Source organism: Triturus cristatus, chromosome 3_2 (genome assembly GCF_964204655.1).
Source record: "Triturus cristatus chromosome 3_2, aTriCri1.1, whole genome shotgun sequence".
Lineage (NCBI taxonomy): Eukaryota > Metazoa > Chordata > Amphibia > Caudata > Salamandridae > Triturus > Triturus cristatus.
The window spans coordinates 468,197,132-468,213,878 of NC_140584.1; positions in this window are offsets into that span (position 1 = coordinate 468,197,132).

Here is a 16,747-nt window from a genome sequence, read left to right on the forward strand (position 1 = left end):
ACTTTGCCTCCATGCGGGCATGGTGGGCGACCTGATCGCGTTGCATGTCCTTGAGGATCCCTACTACCTGGTCAAATCCTCCAGTGCTATCCTGGTACGCATCTAAGATGTGTGCTAGTTGGGGGTCATCATGCAGTCCAGACCCCTCTGCAAAGCATGCCCTGTGCCTCCCACCCCTCCCAGCACTCCTCTCCACACGGGCAGGACCAGCGGCGGTACGCACAGGTGACACTGGGACCCCTTGGGTAGTGTTGCTGGTGGTGTTGGCTGTGGCTTCTGGGGGGTCCTGTGTCCCTGTGCTGTGGATGTTGATTGTCCTTGGTCTGTCCGTGTTGGCGGGGGTGCCCTGTCGGTGTCCAGATGCTGGAGGCGTGGGTACAGGGGGGGCAGATGTTGCTGCTGCTGGAGCTGAATGATGGCTCACACCGGAGGGGTCAGGTTGGTCGTCGTCATCCGAAGAGGACAGTGAGAGAGTCAGACCAGAGAGCTCAGTGTCCACCAGAGTCTGGGACTGGGTATCCGCGTCATTTGGCACTGGGTACCCAGCACGACCTGTGTTTGGAAGAGACACACACTGTGATTTATGTTTCTACATGCATCGTTGGTTCAAAAACATGACATTTTCTACTTTTCAAACAGATGCCTGCCTGTACACTGCTTTTTCCCAGCTTGTCACGGACAGAGTTTGAACTTGTTGTTGGCCATTTGCCAGCATGGCCTTGTGCTCCCCACAACAGAGCCCAGTGTCAGACATCTTGCAAGTTCCTTCCAACTCCCTGTGAGGCGAGTATGGTTCAGGTTGATCTTGCAGGGCCATGTGGGTGGGTGTAGATTGTCTGTGACTGCGAGTCCCATCATACTGTTGGCTACACCCCCCTTCCCAGCATGCCCATGCTTCCTCCCTCTTGACTCTGCTTCCCTGTGAGGGGGTGTGAAATCAATGGCAAGATAGCTGACTGTGAAATCCTGGTGTTTGTTTGGCTACAAGTCCCAAGTGAGCCCCTGTGCTTCACACAGCAGCACCCAGTACGGGGTATCTTTTGCTGATATTTCAATGAGGTTTGTGTCAATGCATTGTACCCGGTGATTTGTGTGGAGTTTGTGTGTGGGGGGGGTGTCTCCCCATGCTGATTAGTATGGTCAGGGCTGTCAGTCCTCCTTCCCATCATGAAACGTGCTTCTACTGTGGGGCGTGCAAGTTGTCTTTCAGGATGTCAGTCAGTGGTGTCCTGCTTCTGATTTGCACACAAGCCCTAGCAGGGCCTTGTGCTCCCCACAGCAGGAGCCAGTGTCAGTCATCTTGTCAGTCATTTTCCACTCCCTGTGATGTGGCATGTTTCAGAGGGGTCTTGATGGTCCAATCAGGAGGGGGAACATTATCTGTGACTACAGGCCCCATCATGCTTTTGTATACACTCAGTCAGTCAGTCAGTCAACAATAGCTTTATTCGGTTAATAGGTAAAACCATCAAAGCATACACAAAATTTCATTTGCAAATAGTTACACTTAAAAATAATTTACAAAATAATTTCAGACAACACACAATTAACAATAATGCATAAAAACAAAAACAAATTTAAACAAAAAGTTGGCGAACAATCATTAAAAAGTAAGACAACCCAAAAATTATAAAACTATTTTACAGTTTCAAGAAAAAAGATCAAAAAGCCCAGTCTCAAACTATCAAGCAGACTAAAAAGTGGGGGAAGGATTCATAAGGTTACATTCGATTTCTGCTTCTAATAGCCCTGGTAAGATAGCTGGCTACTCCGAAACAGACCAATGGAGAACCTAGCATTTGCAGATAGACCAATGCTGGCCTCACTTGCTCAAAATGGCAGTTCTTGAAAATAGGGCAAATACATTTCTTACGTTGCAAAACATAGTATTTACAGAAAAAAAGCATATGCAGCGTATTTTGTTCAGAGGCATTATCACAAGGACAAGGGCCCAAGGTGCCCTCTTTGAAGAAACCCTTCGGGTGAGCTAAAAGCCAAGGTAGCATGCCATGTTTAAACCTTGTCAACAGAAACAGATGAAATGGATTGTTTATATAGGTCAAGTATGGCTGAATCTCACTGCCCATACTTAACATGACAAATCTCCTAACAAATGGTTTGCACACTTCCTCGCCTTCCCTCAACAACCTTGCCCTACACATTAACTGGGATTTAAAAGCTTTTATCTCTAGTTTGGTCATCGGACTTGGTCTATCAAATAACTCTAAATAGCCAAGTGTCTCCAGATTAGATTTAATGTATCGCAACCAAGTAATACACATGGCTTTGTCAAGGGCCAGACAGTCTTGAAAATGAGCTGATTTAAGCTTGGTGGATGCTGCGCCCAAACTCTTAACCATCCCATTAGTGGGACAACAGAGATCTGATCCGTTAAATACCCAGCCCCCAAGTCTTCATGAATATTAAAAATTGAGGTAGAAGCAGGTAGTGACAGCAGTTTCCGGAAAAAGGCATTTTCAATTAATTGAATCTCTAACGACGTCGTATAACCCCAGACCTCACTGCCATACAGGGCCATAGGCACGCACTTGGCGTTATATATTTTCATAATCGCGGGCAAGGGTTTACAACCCAACCGTTTTACAAAGCCCAACAGGGCTCCTGTAGCCCTAGCGAGAATATTCTGTTTCTGGGCACGTTGCATGACCCATGATCTTCTATCATCAAAGGTGATCCCCAAATATGGAAAGGTCAGCACTTTGGTAAGCTCCTGCCCATTACAGTAAAATTTCGCCTTTTTTGCCACCCCACATCCAATTGTCATCGAGTGTGATTTTTTAAAATGTATTAATAAATCCAAAGAAACCATAAAATCATTAAATCCATTTAAAAGGGCTTGAAGGCCTCTCGCAGTTCTTGCCAGCAAGAAGGTGTCATCCGCATACAATAATGCGGGGATCAGCTTTGTACCTGCTCTTGGTATATCTTTACAGAGTGAGGACAAAACGTCCCCCAAGTTATTAATATAGAGCGAGAAAAGCAAGTGAGTGGGTATAGGTTGTCTGTGACTGCGAGTCCCATCATACTCTTGGCTACACCCCCCTTCCCAGCATGCCCATGCTTCCTCCCTCTTGACTCTGCTTCCCTGTGAGGGGGTGTGACATCAATGGCAAGATAGCTGACTGTGAAATCCTGGTGTTTGTTTGGCTACAAGTCCCAAGTGAGCCCCTGTGCTTCACACAGCAGCACCCAGTACGGGGTATCTTTTGCTGATATTTCAATGAGGTTTGTGTCAATGCATTGTACCCGGTGATTTGTGTGGAGTTTGTGTTGGGGGTTGTCTCCTCATGCTGATTAGTATGGTCAGGGCTGTCAGTCCTCCTTCCCATCATGAAACGTGCTTCCATTGTGGGGCGTGCAAGTTGTCTTTCAGGATGTCAGTCAGTGGTGTCCTGCTTCTGATTTGCACACAAGCCCTAGCAGGGCCTTGTGCTCCCCACAGCAGGAGCCAGTGTCAGTCATCTTGTCAGTCATTTTCCACTCCCTGTGATGTGGGCATGTTTCAGAGGGGTCTTGATGGTCCAATCAGGAGGGGGAACATTATCTGTGACTACCGACCCCATCATGCTTTTGTATATACTCACTTCACATGCATCCCCACTATTCCTTCCTGACAGTCAGCTGCACTGTGCGGTGGTGTGTTTGTGGTGGCAAACTGTCTGGCTGGGTGTATTTGGCTTAGTGCCACTGGCTTGCTCTATTTGTTTGTAGGTTGGTGCATGTCATGACACAGTCCCCAATCACTATGAGATGGCAGGTATTGTGCTTGTGTGACTGGCATACACATCTTGGGTTGATTATCTATTGGTTAGTGTAGCTTTGCTAGGGGTGCCTGGTTTCACTGTCCCCTTGCCACACAATCTTGGGTATGTTGTTTGTGTACTCACCAGTCTCTGGGATGTCTGTTTCATTTGCTGCTAAGTATTCAATTTCTTCTAGTGATTTCAACACTCTATTCTGTGAGCAGGCAAGACCTAAACTTACCCAAATGATTCCTCGAGACTTTGAATATAAAGTTGAAGAGCACAAGCGGTCTGAACATTCCTAGGATTCAATTACTCGGTGGGAAAGCATTTTCAAAGTAAAGCTTTACAATTTTTTGCTAACGCTTTTCTCTTGGGCAATTTCTTCCCACATTTGTTTCCTCTCTGTTTTTTCTGATTTTGTTATGTATGATGTAACATAACGGGCAACAGCAATTGAGTTATCTGCAAAATACTGGATGTCCATGTTTGCATTCCACATTTTTAAAATGACTGGATTGTAGTCATTGATATACTTTGACACTTCTGTTCTTTTTAAGTTGTAGGTATTCTTTGGAGATTTCTGAGTTATTGTGTGCCTTGCAGAAGAAAAAAAAGAATTTACTCTTCCTTTGCAAATGACTGGACGTGGAAAACCAAACCGACATTTGGTGTAAAATTTTCCTTTAGTATTTTCTTCTGCAGTACTTTCCACAACGGTGACTTTGGAAACGTAAATCTTGCTGTCTGAAGCTTCTATCTCCTTCTTCTCTCGGAATCTCACATGTCACATACTGTTTGATGAAAGACAATACTTTTTCGTCAGAATCAGTTCCAAATTTAGGTGCATCCTTGACCCATAGTAGCATATGTATATGAGGTGCACCTTTTGCTTGGTCCTCCTTTCTCCAAAAGAAATCGGTAACTTCTCCAAGAGGTGGATTCTTTTTATTGCAGATAAAGACATCATAGCTTGAAACCTATGATTAAAATATCTGCACATATTTATAGGATCCAATGAACACAGTTCGCCAGGAGTCTTTATTTCAACATTTTTAATATTGGAGTTCACTTCTCTTAGAAACTCAAGCAAATCTTCCCATGCACACTCTGCACAGCTAAGTGTCACAAACCATGTTGGTGTGCATAAGTTCCGTAACATACACTGGAGTTCTCCATGACGACAATACCAATACTCATTTGTTCCACATTGACATGCCATCAAATTGATTAACTGTGCTTCTAAATTTTCATCTGTTTTTTCAACTTTCTCCACAAATTCTTTCGCAGAAAGAAGTGATTGATGAACTCCAGTTTTAAGTATGTGGTTCACTGCATACGACAGAGAAGATAAATCACTTTTAAACAAAAGGTGAAATATGTATGGAATGCACTGTCGAAATCTAGGATCTTCAGAATATAATCTTGTTGATCGATATTCTGAAGCTGGAATACGTTCAGGTCGGTCATCATATCGCCCACCTTCTCCAGTAGGAAACAGCTGTGGAAAACAATGAGCTTACAAGCTCTTCTCCCATACACTCATTGGAGTTCCCTGTGCTTTTTTTATTTGAAATAACTCAATTCTGCTTCCTATTACTTCTTTTGAATGCAAAGGACATATTGTGTAATGTTCATAAATCTCTTCAGTCCTTGACTTGTCCACTTTCTCTATTTGACCACTTGAAATTTCATATTCATCTTCTAAACTTATTACCTGTTCATCCACATTTACAGTTTTGTAATAAATATTGTTCTCTATAGGATATAAGGTAGCCTTTTCAACTTTATTAACATCCACAAATTCTTGCCATATTTTCCGACTCTTTGTTGGTACACATTTACTAGAATGACTACTGCCTCATTTTCCTCTTTCTCTCCAGCAATAGTTTCAATATTTTTCTTAAAATCTTCCTTTCAGCCTTCTTTGCAAGTCTGTTGGTGGCAGTTTACCTGTTTTAGTCTCCATCTGAATTATAGTTTGAGGAGGATGAACAGATTGAATTAGAACCAGCTCATATGTATTCAATTCTGCCAGTTCCTCCGGAATAGCTACTAATTCTAAGTTATTATGTACTGCTCTAGCAGGCATTTTGTTCTCTTCTAATTTGTTGTAACAATATTCACATATACGTTGATCACCACCTAACTCACATCGACCTTCCACCAACAAGTACGTTGCAAATTCTTCCCACTTACTATTGTTCTCCTTTTCACTTTTCAAATACAAATCAACATTCCTAGTTTGACTTTTATATTGAGTACGTCGACAACAAACACAAATATGGTTTGGTATTTCAGAGCACACTACATTAAACCTTCCAATTTCTTCTTCAAACTGATCAGTGCTAATCACTTTCCCATCTCCTTCAACATCTGTAATTGTCAAACTTTCACTTTCTATTGACTGCTCTTCTGAACCAAAATATCGCATTTCAATATCATCACACTTTTTTTGAACATCTGATAAAGAACCATATAAAAGAGCTGCATTCAGTTCACTTAAACATAATGCAGGACTTTTTACATAGTACAGTTTTCTTATAAACTTCTGCATTTCTGAATGGTGTACTGCTAACATCCTCAAGTGATGAAAAACACTTTTACACACTTTTCTTGAAAGACAAGCCAGAGAATGCCCATGTTTCTCAGTATATTTTCTTACATTACATGGATCTAGTCCTTGCAACGACTTAATCTTCCGTTTAATACTTTTCTGTGTATATTCTCATAGCAAATTTTGCATTATATCAATCGATTCCTGTTGAATAGTACAACTACTGCTACAACCCCACATATACACAGGAGCTTGTATACGTTTCCCTTGCACTTCTTCAACTATTAACTCTTCTGCACTTTTAACAACCAATTCCTCTTTTGGAAGGGGACAACCATCCTGAACTTCGTAGCAATGACATCCATTATCAACTACAAATGGTAAACTATTTTCCTGGAAGCACCTTTCCTCATTAAAAAAAGGCTCACTGCTAGAAGTATGTTTCCAATGTCCACTAAAGATTTTGCAAAAGTTGGTTCTGTTCACAAGTCTTTTTCTTCTACTTTTCTCTTTCAACACTTTGATTACTTTATATAATCCTTCGATCCTCTTCAAAATCACAATAAATAACTTCTGTTTTAACCCCTTCGATGCTCATGACGGAGCGGTTCCGTCATGAGCATCGGTTGAGCTGTGCTCATGACGGAACCGCTCCGTCATGAGCACAGCCCCTGGGGGAAGCACTGGCGCTCCCCCCCTGGGGCATCGATCGTGCCCCCACAGATGGGGATGGCAGCAGAAGAGTTTCCGCTGCCACCCCCGAGCCCCCCCACGCTTCCTGATGACGTCAGCGCGCACAGCGCGCGCTGGCGTCATCAGGAAGCGTTGGACGCGCTGGAATTCATTTCTTCCAGCGCGTCCAACGGATCAGGTAGGTGTTTTGCTGCGGTGTGGCGGGGGGGGGCGGAATTCCAGGGCCTTGAGGCATCGGCGGAGAGGAAAGAGTATTTCCTCTCCCCTGATGTCTCAATGCTGGGCATTCCTGTCCCACGATCGCGCACAGCGTCGCGATCGTGGGACAGGAATGCCCCCACTAGACCCCAGGGATGTTGTTTTTGGCCATTTGGGAAGCGACCCCTTGGGCAAGGGTCGCTTCCCTGGGGGACAATTTTTGGACAGACTTTTCTGCCCCCCCCCTGGGGCAGATCGGTCCACTTTCGGTCCGTTTCTGCCCCCAGGGGGGGCAGAAAAGCCCACTAAACACCAGGGATGTCGTAATAGTGATATGGGAAGCGACCCCTTGGGCAAGGGTCGCTTCCCTGGGGGAGAAATTTTGCAAAGACTCTTCTACCCCCCCTGGGGGCAGATCGGTCCACTTCCGGTCCGTTTCTGCCCCCAGCCCACTAGACACCAGGGAATTTCGATATATTGATATGGGAAGCGACCCCTTGGGCAAGGGTCGCTTCCCTGGGGGAGAATTTTTGCAAAGACTCTTCTGCCCTCCCTGGGGGCAGATCGGTCCACTTCCGGTCCGTTTCTGCCCCCAGGGGGGGCAGAAAAGCCTACTAGACACCAGGGATGTCGTAATGGTGATATGGGAAGCGACCCCTTGGGCAAGGGTCGCTTCCCTGGGGAAGAATTTTTGCAAAGACTCTTCTGCCCCCCCTGGGGGCAGATCGGTCCACTTCCGGTCCGTTTCTGCCCCCAGGGGGGGGCAGAAAAGCCCACTAGACACCAGGGAATTTCGATATATTGATATGGGAAGCGACCCCTTGGGCAAGGGTCGCTTCCCTGGGGCTGAATTTGGGGGAATTTTGCACAGACTTTTCTGCCCCCCCTGGGGGCAGATCGGTCCACTTCTGGTCTGTTTCTGCCCCCAGGGGGGGGCAAAAAAGCCCACTAGACACCAGGGAATTTCGCAATTTTGTTATGGGAAGCGACCCCTTGGGCAAGGGTCGCTTCCCTGGGGGAGAATTTGTGCACAGACTTTTCTGCCCCCCCTGGGGGCAGATCGGTCTACTTTCGGTCCGTTTATGCCCCCAGGGGGGGCCGAAAAGCCCACTAGACACCAGGGAATTTCGTTATAGTGATATGGGAAGCGACCCCTTGGGCAAGGGTCGCTTCCCTTGGGGAATAATTTTTGCACAGACTTTTCTGCCCCCCCTGGGGGCAGATCGGTCCACTTTCGCTCCGTGTCTGGCCCCAGGGGGGGGGCAGAAAACCCCACTAGACACCAGGGAATTAGTGTAAATAAAAATGGAAGTGACCCCTTTGGCAAGTGTCGCTTCCAGGGGGCAATTTTTATAATATGTATTTGGCCCACCCGCCCCGGGACAGAGTAGCCTTTTTTTTTCCTGCTGTTTTCTGCCCCACCTGGAACATAACGATTGACCATTTGGGTAGTAACATAGAATGTTGTTATGTTTATTGTTTTTTTTTTGTGAATTGCAATAGTAATGTTTTTTTTTTTTACTTTTTTGTTCTAGGTGAAGGCTTTTGCTCTTTTCAGTTTGCCGTGTTTCTGGCGGTTCTGCTGTTTGTGTAGTTTGGTAAGAGACTCTTTTTTGTACAATGTAAATGTGTTTGATTTCTCTGCATGAATTTTTTTTGCAAATGGTGTAATAATAGCAGTATGTTTGTTTTTTGAGTGTCAAAAACTTTTTGCATTGGTGCTCGATGTGTATTTTGTTGTCTTGTGAGTAATTTGTTTTTTTTTTCTTCTTTCTAGTTTGATATCGTTGGTTTTTGCTGTGTCACTGCAGAGTTGGTTTCTGGTGAGTGCAGCTGTCTCTTGTAATTGGATTGTATAGTTTTTGAGTACATTGATCTTTGTGATAAAGGTACACATTTCTTTACTTACTTGGTTTGCACATTGTTGGTTGTTGTTGACTTGTTTGTGCAGTCTTCTATCTTAGTAAGTATAATGGCTAGCCGCAGGATGACTGCTCAGCAGGTTGTTGGTTTGCTGTTTGAGTCTTCCTCTGATATTGGTTCAGAGACTGACTCTGCATCTGAGGGAGAGGAGGCAGGGGACGATTCTGGCAGTGAGTTGTCTCTCCGTATGGAGTCATCGGATGATGAAGATACTCTTAGTGCGGATGAAGTGCCTGTGTTAGAGGAGGAGACTGATGTGCCGATAGTGCGGCAAGAGGCATATGGGTTGCAGGCTGGGGCTGCAAGGCTTCCCGTTGGTGTAGTGCGGCAAGAGGCTTCTGGGCTGCAGGCTGGGGCTGCTAGGCTTCCCTTTGAAAGTGATGACCTCTGGGTTGCCCCTGGCATGGTGCAGCCGGCATTGCCAGAGTTTACTGGTGTTCCAGGGTCTAGAGTGAATACTGAAAACTTTTTGCCGGTCAATTATTTTCAGTTGTTTATGGATGATGTGTTTTTGCAGAGATTGCTGAGCAGACTAATTTGTATGCCGAACAGTTTTTGAGGGACAACTGTGCCAGTCTTAAGCCACACTCTAGAGCTACCCGGTGGACTCCCACAAATGTTGAAGAGATGAAGAAGTTCTTGGGTTTAACTTTTTTGACGGGCTTGCTAAGGAAGCCATCAATGTCTTCATATTGGTCTAGCAGTCCCTTGATGGCAACGTCTATTTTTCCGGCAGTCATGAGTCGTGACAGGTATTTCCTACTGCTTCGGATGATGCATTTTGTTGATAATGGTTTAGCGTTGTCACAAGATCACCCTGACTGTGACCGTCTTTTTAAGATTAGGCCTGTCCTTGATCACTTTGTTGATCGATTTCCTGAGATCTATGCTCCTGGGAAACAAATTGCAGTGGATGAGTCTTTGGTGTTGTTCAAGGGCCGCTTGGTTTTTAGGCAATACATTCCTAGTAAGAGGGCACGCTATGGAATAAAGCTGTATATGCTGTGTGACAGTAGGACTGGATATGTCTCTAATTTCAGGGTGTACACCGGTAAGGAATCTAGGTTTAACGTCCCTGGTTGTCCCTCCACTTTTGGAGAGACTGAGAAAATTGTTTGGGAACTTGGAAGAGGATTTTTTAACAAAGGCCACCATTTATATGTAGACAACTTCTACACTGGTGTGCGGTTGTTCAGGGAATTGGCCAAAGTGGACACTCTTGCTTGTGGCACAATCCGCTCTAACCGTAAAGGTTTCCCGAAATAACTTGTTTGTCAAAAGCTTGTGCGGGGACAGTGCAGTGCGTTGCGTTGCCAGGAGCTTCTTGCTGTGAAGTTTACAGACAGGAGAGATGTCTACATGCTGACTACCATCCATGATGAAAGCACTGCACCTGTGACTGTTTGGGGTCAGGTCGCTGAAGCGCGCAAACCTGTGTGCATTTTAGACTATAATAGGCACATGGGTGGTGTTGACAGAGTAGATCAGAGGTTGGAACCTTACACTGCTCTTCGTAAGGCTTACATTTGGTACAAGAAGTTGGCTATCCATCTTTTCCACATGGCAATGTTTAATGCTTTTGTTGTGTTCCAGGATTCTTGCCCTGAGTCAAAGATGACTTTTGCTAAGTTTCAGGAGTCTGTAATAGCCAGCCTTGTTGTAGTGGAACAGGCGAGTGTTCCTAGAGTTGGACTGGTGGAGGATGTTGCTAGATTGAAAGAACGCAACTTTTCAGATCACATTCCTCCCACACCCGCAAAAGATTTTCCCAGTAGGAGATGTAGAGTCTGTTGGCGAAAAGGTTTGCGGAAGGAGAGTCGTATGTACTGCCCCGACTGTCCTTCTCATCCTGCACTGTGTCTCTCTGCTTGTTTTAGAGCGTACCACACACGAAATAATTTTTGGGAGGATTCTTGAGTGGTAAAGTGAACTGCCTGGTCTGTATTCTTTGGATAATTTGATTCAGTTTCAAGGTTGGTGTTAGTGCAATGTATTTAGTTGCAGATTTTCTGTTAGAAGATTTGTATCTATTTGCAATTTGTTTGTGTTTTTATTTATTTTTGTTAAAAAAAATCCTAAATGTGATGGCGGTGTGTGTAGGCTTGCGCTTGGCTGTTGGTGTGTGTGGACTGGCACTTGGTTGGTGGTGTGCGTGGCATGGTGCTTGGCTGGCGGTGTGCATGGACTGGCGGTGTGCGTGGACTGGTGCGTGGCTGGTGGTGTGCATGAACTCGAGCTTGGCTGGCAGTGTGCGTGGAATGGTGCTTGGCAGGCGGTGTGCGTGGACTGGTACTTGGCTGGCGGTGTGCGTGGACTGGTGGTGTGTGCGGACTGGTGCTTGGCTGGTGGTGTGCGTGGACTGGAGCTTGGCTGGCAGTGTGCGTGGAATGGTACTTGGCAGGCGGTGTGCGTGGACTGGTACTTGGCTGGCGGTGTGCGTGGACTGGTGGTGTGCGTGGACTGGTGGTGTGTGCGGACTGGTGCTTGGCTGGTGGTGTCCGTGGACTGGCGCTTGGCTAGCGGTGTGCGTGGACTGGTGTTTGGCTAGCGGTGTGTGTGGACTGGTGCTCTGCTGGCTGTGTGTGAGTATTGACTTTCTGCTGGTCACTACACACACTTCTAGCTGAGTGCCACTCCACGCAATCCATCAGCCTGTGTAGTTGCTGTGTCTGGATTGCGGGCGTGTGAAAGTGATGGGCCCTTGAATGGCGCTGTGTGCTGGTGTGAGTTTTGTTATGTGATGGGCCCGCGGCTGGCGGTGTGAATGGTTTTGTATGTCTCACACATATGAAAGGTGTATGAATGGCCTGTAAAGAGGTTGGTGCCTTGTCGTGGCTTTACAGCTCACGAGCTGTGAGTCAATGGTTCAGTTTCTCGCCCTTTCAATTATTACCAGTGCATTTCATTTCTGTGAAATCACTTGCTAATACAATTGTATCTACTGAACCATCACTCACCCTCGTGCCAAATCCAACCAGTATGTGTGTGTGCTTGCGGATTAGATGGCTGTGCAGTAATATTTGTCTTTCTGAAGCAGGGTGTACCTTGTCCCTTTTTGGTGAATTTTGTAATGTGTTGCTTTTGTGCCTGGTGGTGCGAATGGTCTTGTTTGTATCACGTATGAAAGGTGTGTGAATGGCCTGTAAAGTGGTTGGTGCCTTGACGTGGCTTTACAGCTCACGAGCTGCGAGTCATTGGTTTGGTTTTTTGTGAATTTAATTATTGACAGTGCATTTCATTTTTGTGAAATCTCTTGTTAATAAAATTTAATACACTGAACCATGACTCGCCCTCGTTCCAAATCCAACCAGTATGTGTGTGTGTTTGAGGAATAGATGGTTGTGCAGGAATCTTTGTCTTTAGTTTCTCTGCCAAGTTACACTTTCCATGCAAGAATAACCCACCAACTTTAGATATTGTCGGAAACCCATGGGAGTTCATGGTGATGTCTCTATTGTGAATTACAATTTTTTTTTTATCCCCAATGTCCTGCAAACCTCAAAATGTCTGCCACATTTTCTTTGCAATATTATTCCAAAATTCTCACGCTGTAGGAACAATAGATAATCTGGTTTTGCAAGGGGGGTCACTTTGGTTTTTGGCCCGGTGCTCGGCGGCCATCTAGGGAAACCTACCAAACCCATGCATTTCTGAAAACTAGACACCCGGTGGCTTCCAGGGAGGTATGGCTTGCATGGATCCCCCAAAGTTTCCTTACCCAGAATCCCCTGCAAACCTAAATTTTTTCTGAAAAAATCACTTTTTTCACACATTTTGGGGTGGGAAAGTAGTGGCATCACTGGGCTCACACAAATTTACCACCACCCAGCGTTCCCCCAGGTCTCCCGGTAACAATGGTGGCTCACTTGTGTGGGAGGCCCAAGTACCCGCGGCAGGCAAGGGCCCAAAACGTAGTGAGGCGACATCAAAGTGGCCTATGGCAAAACCATCTGGTTTTGCAAGGGGGGTCACTTTGGTTTTTGGCCCGGTGCTCGGCGGCCATCTAGGGAAACCTACCAAACCCATGCATTTCTGAAAACTAGACTCCCGGCGGCTTCCAGGGAGGTATGGCTTGCGTGGATCCCCCAACGTTTCCTTACCCAGAATCCCCTGCAAACCTCAATTTTTGCTGAAAAAATCACTTTTTTCACACATTTTGGGGTGGGAAAGTAGTGGCATCACCGGGCTCACACAAATTTACCACCACCCAGCGTTCCCCCAGGTCTCCCGGTAAAAATGGTGCCTCACTTGTGTGGGAGGCCCAAGTACCCGCGCCAGGCAAGGGCCCAAAACGTAGTGAGGCGACATCAAAGTGGCCAATGGCAAAACCACCTGGTTTTGCAAGGGGGGTCACTTTGGTTTTTGGCCCGGTGCTCGGCGGCCATCTTGGGAAACCTACCAAACCCATGCATTTCTGAAAACTAGACACCCGGCGGCTTCCAGGGAGGTATGGCTTGCGTGGATCCCCCAACGTTTCCTTACCCAGAATCCCCTGCAAACCTCAATTTTTGCTGAAAAAATCACTTTTTTCACACATTTTGGGGTGGGAAAGTAGTGGCATCACCGGGCTCACACAAATTTACCACCACCCAGCATTCCCCCAGGTCTCCCGGTAAAAATGGTGCCTCACTTGTGTGGGAGGCCCAAGTACCCGCGGCAGGCAAGGGCCCAAAACATAGTGAGGCGACATCAAAGTGGCCTATGGCAAAACCACCTGGTTTTGCAAGGGGGGTCACATTGGTTTTTGGCCCGGTGCTCGGCGGCCATCTAGGGAAACCTACCAAACCCATGCATTCCTGAAAACTAGACACCTTGCGGCTTCCAGGGAGGTATGGCTTGCGTGGATCCCCCAACGTTTCCTTACCCAGAATCCCCTGCAAACCTCAATTTTTGCTGAAAAAATCACTTTTTTCACACATTTTGGGGTGGGAAAGTAGTGGCATCACCGGGCTCACACAAATTTACCACCACCCAGCGTTCCCCCAGGTCTCCCGGTAAAAATGGTGCCTCACTTGTGTGGGAGGCCCAAGTACCCGCGGCAGGCAAGGGCCCAAAACGTAGTGAGGCGACATCAAAGTGGCCTATCGCAAAACCACCTGGTTTTGCAAGGGGGTCACTTTGGTTTTTTGCCCGGTGCTCGGCGGCCATCTAGGGAAACCTACCAAACCCACGCATTTCTGAAAACTAGACACCCGGCGGCTTCCAGGGAGGTATGGCTTGCGTGGATCCCCCAACGTTTCCTTACCCAGAATCCCCTGCAAACCTCAATTTTTGCTGAAAAAATCACTTTTTTCACACATTTTGGGGTGGGAAAGTAGTGGCATCACCGGGCTCACACAAATTTACCACCACCCTGCGTTCCCCCAGGTCTCCCGGTAAAAATGGTGCCTCACTTGTGTGGGAGGCCCAAGTACCCGCGGCAGGCAAGGGCCCAAAACGTAGTGAGGCGACATCAAAGTGGCCTATCGCAAAACCACCTGGTTTTGCAAGGGGGGTCACTTTGGTTTTTTGCCCGGTGCTCGGCGGCCATCTAGGGAAACCTACCAAACCCACGCATTTCTGAAAACTAGACACCCGGCGGCTTCCAGGGAGGTATGGCTTGCGTGGATCCCCCAACGTTTCCTTACCCAGAATCCCCTGCAAATCTCAATTTTTGCTGAAAAAATCACTTTTTTCACACATTTTGGGGTGGGAAAGTAGTGGCATCACCGGGCTCACACAAATTTACCACTACCCAGCGTTCCCCCAGGTCTCCCGGTAAAAATGGGGCCTCACTTGTGTGGGAGGCCCAAGTACCCGCGGCAGGTAAGGGCCCAAAACGTAGTGAGGCGACATCAAAGTGGCCTATGGCAAAACCACCTGGTTTTGCAAGGGGGGTCACTTTGGTTTTTGGCCCGGTGCTCGGCGGCCATCTAGGGAAACCTACCAAACCCATGCATTTCTGAAAACTAGACACCCGGCGGCTTCCAGGGAGGTATGGCTTGTGTGGATCCCCCAACGTTTCCTTACCCAGAATCCCCTGCAAACCTCAATTTTTGCTGAAAAAATCACTTTTTTCACACATTTTGGGGTGGGAAAGAAGGGGCATCACCGGGCTCACACAAATTTACCACCACCCAGCGTTCCCCCAGGTCTCCCGGTAAAAATGGTGCCTCACTTGTGTGGGAGGCCCAAGTACCCGCGGCAGGCAAGGGCCCAAAACGTAGTGAGAAGACATCAAAATGGCCTATGGCAAAACCACCTGGTTTTGCAAGGGGGGTCACTTTGGTTTTTGGCCCGGTGCTCGGCGGCCATCTAGGGAAACCTACCAAACCCATGCATTTCTGAAAACTAGACACCCGGCGGCTTCCAGGGAGGTATGGCTTGCGTGGATCCCCCAACGTTTCCTTACCCAGAATCCTCTGCAAACCTCAATTTTTGCTGAAAAAATCACTTTTTTCACACATTTTGGGGTGGGAAAGTAGTGGCATCACCGGGCTCACACAAATTTACCACCACCCAGCGTTCCCCCAGGTCTCCCGGTAAAAATGGTGCCTCACTTGTGTGGGAGGCCCAAGTACCCGCGGCAGGCAAGGGCCCAAAACGTAGTGAGGCGACATCAACATTGCCTATCCCAAATGTCCCATCACTACGTTTTGGGCCCTTGCCTGCCGCGGGTACTTGGGCCTCCCACACAAGTGAGGCACCATTTTTACCGGGAGACCTGGGGGAATGCTGGGTGGTGGTAAATTTGTGTGAGCCCGGTGATGCCACTACTTTCCCACCCCAAAATGTGTGAAAAAAGTGATTTTTTCAGCAAAAATTTAGGTTTGCAGGGGATTCTGGGTAAGGAAACTTTGGGGGATCCACGCAAGCCATACCTCCCTGGAAGCCGCCGGGTGTCTAGTTTTCAGAAATGCATGGGTTTGGTAGGTTTCCCTGGATGGCCGCCGAGCACCGGGCCAAAAACCAAAGTGACCCCCCTTGCAAAACCAGGTGGTTTTGCCATAGGCCATTTTGATGTCGCCTCACTACGTTTTGGGCCCTTGCCTGCCGCAGGTACTTGGGCCTCCCACACAAGTGAGGCACCATTTTTACTGGGAGACCTGGGGGAACGCTGGGTGGTGGTAAATTTGTGTGAGGCCGGTGATGCCACTACTTTCCCACCCCAAAATGTGTGAAAAAAGTGATTTTTTCAGCAAAAATTGAGGTTTGCAGGGGATTCTGGGTAAGGAAACGTTGGGGGATCCACGCAAGCCATACCTCCCTGGAAGTCGCCTGGTGTCTAGTTTTCAGAAATGCATGGGTTTGGTAGGTTTCCCTAGATGGCCGCCGAGCACCTGGCCAAAAACCAAAGTGACCCTCCTTGCAAAACCAGGTGGTTTTGCCATAGGCCACTTTGATGTCGCCTCACTACATTTTGGGCCCTTGCCTGCCGCGGGTACTTGGGCCTCCCACACAAGTGAGGCACCATTTTTCCCGGGAGACCTGGGGGAATGCTGGGTGGTGGTAAATTTGTGTGAGCCCGGTGATGCCACTACTTTCCCACCCCAAAATGTGTGAAAAAAGTGATTTTTTCAGCAAAAATTGAGGTTTGCAGGGGATTCTGGGTAAGGAAACGTTGGGGGATCCA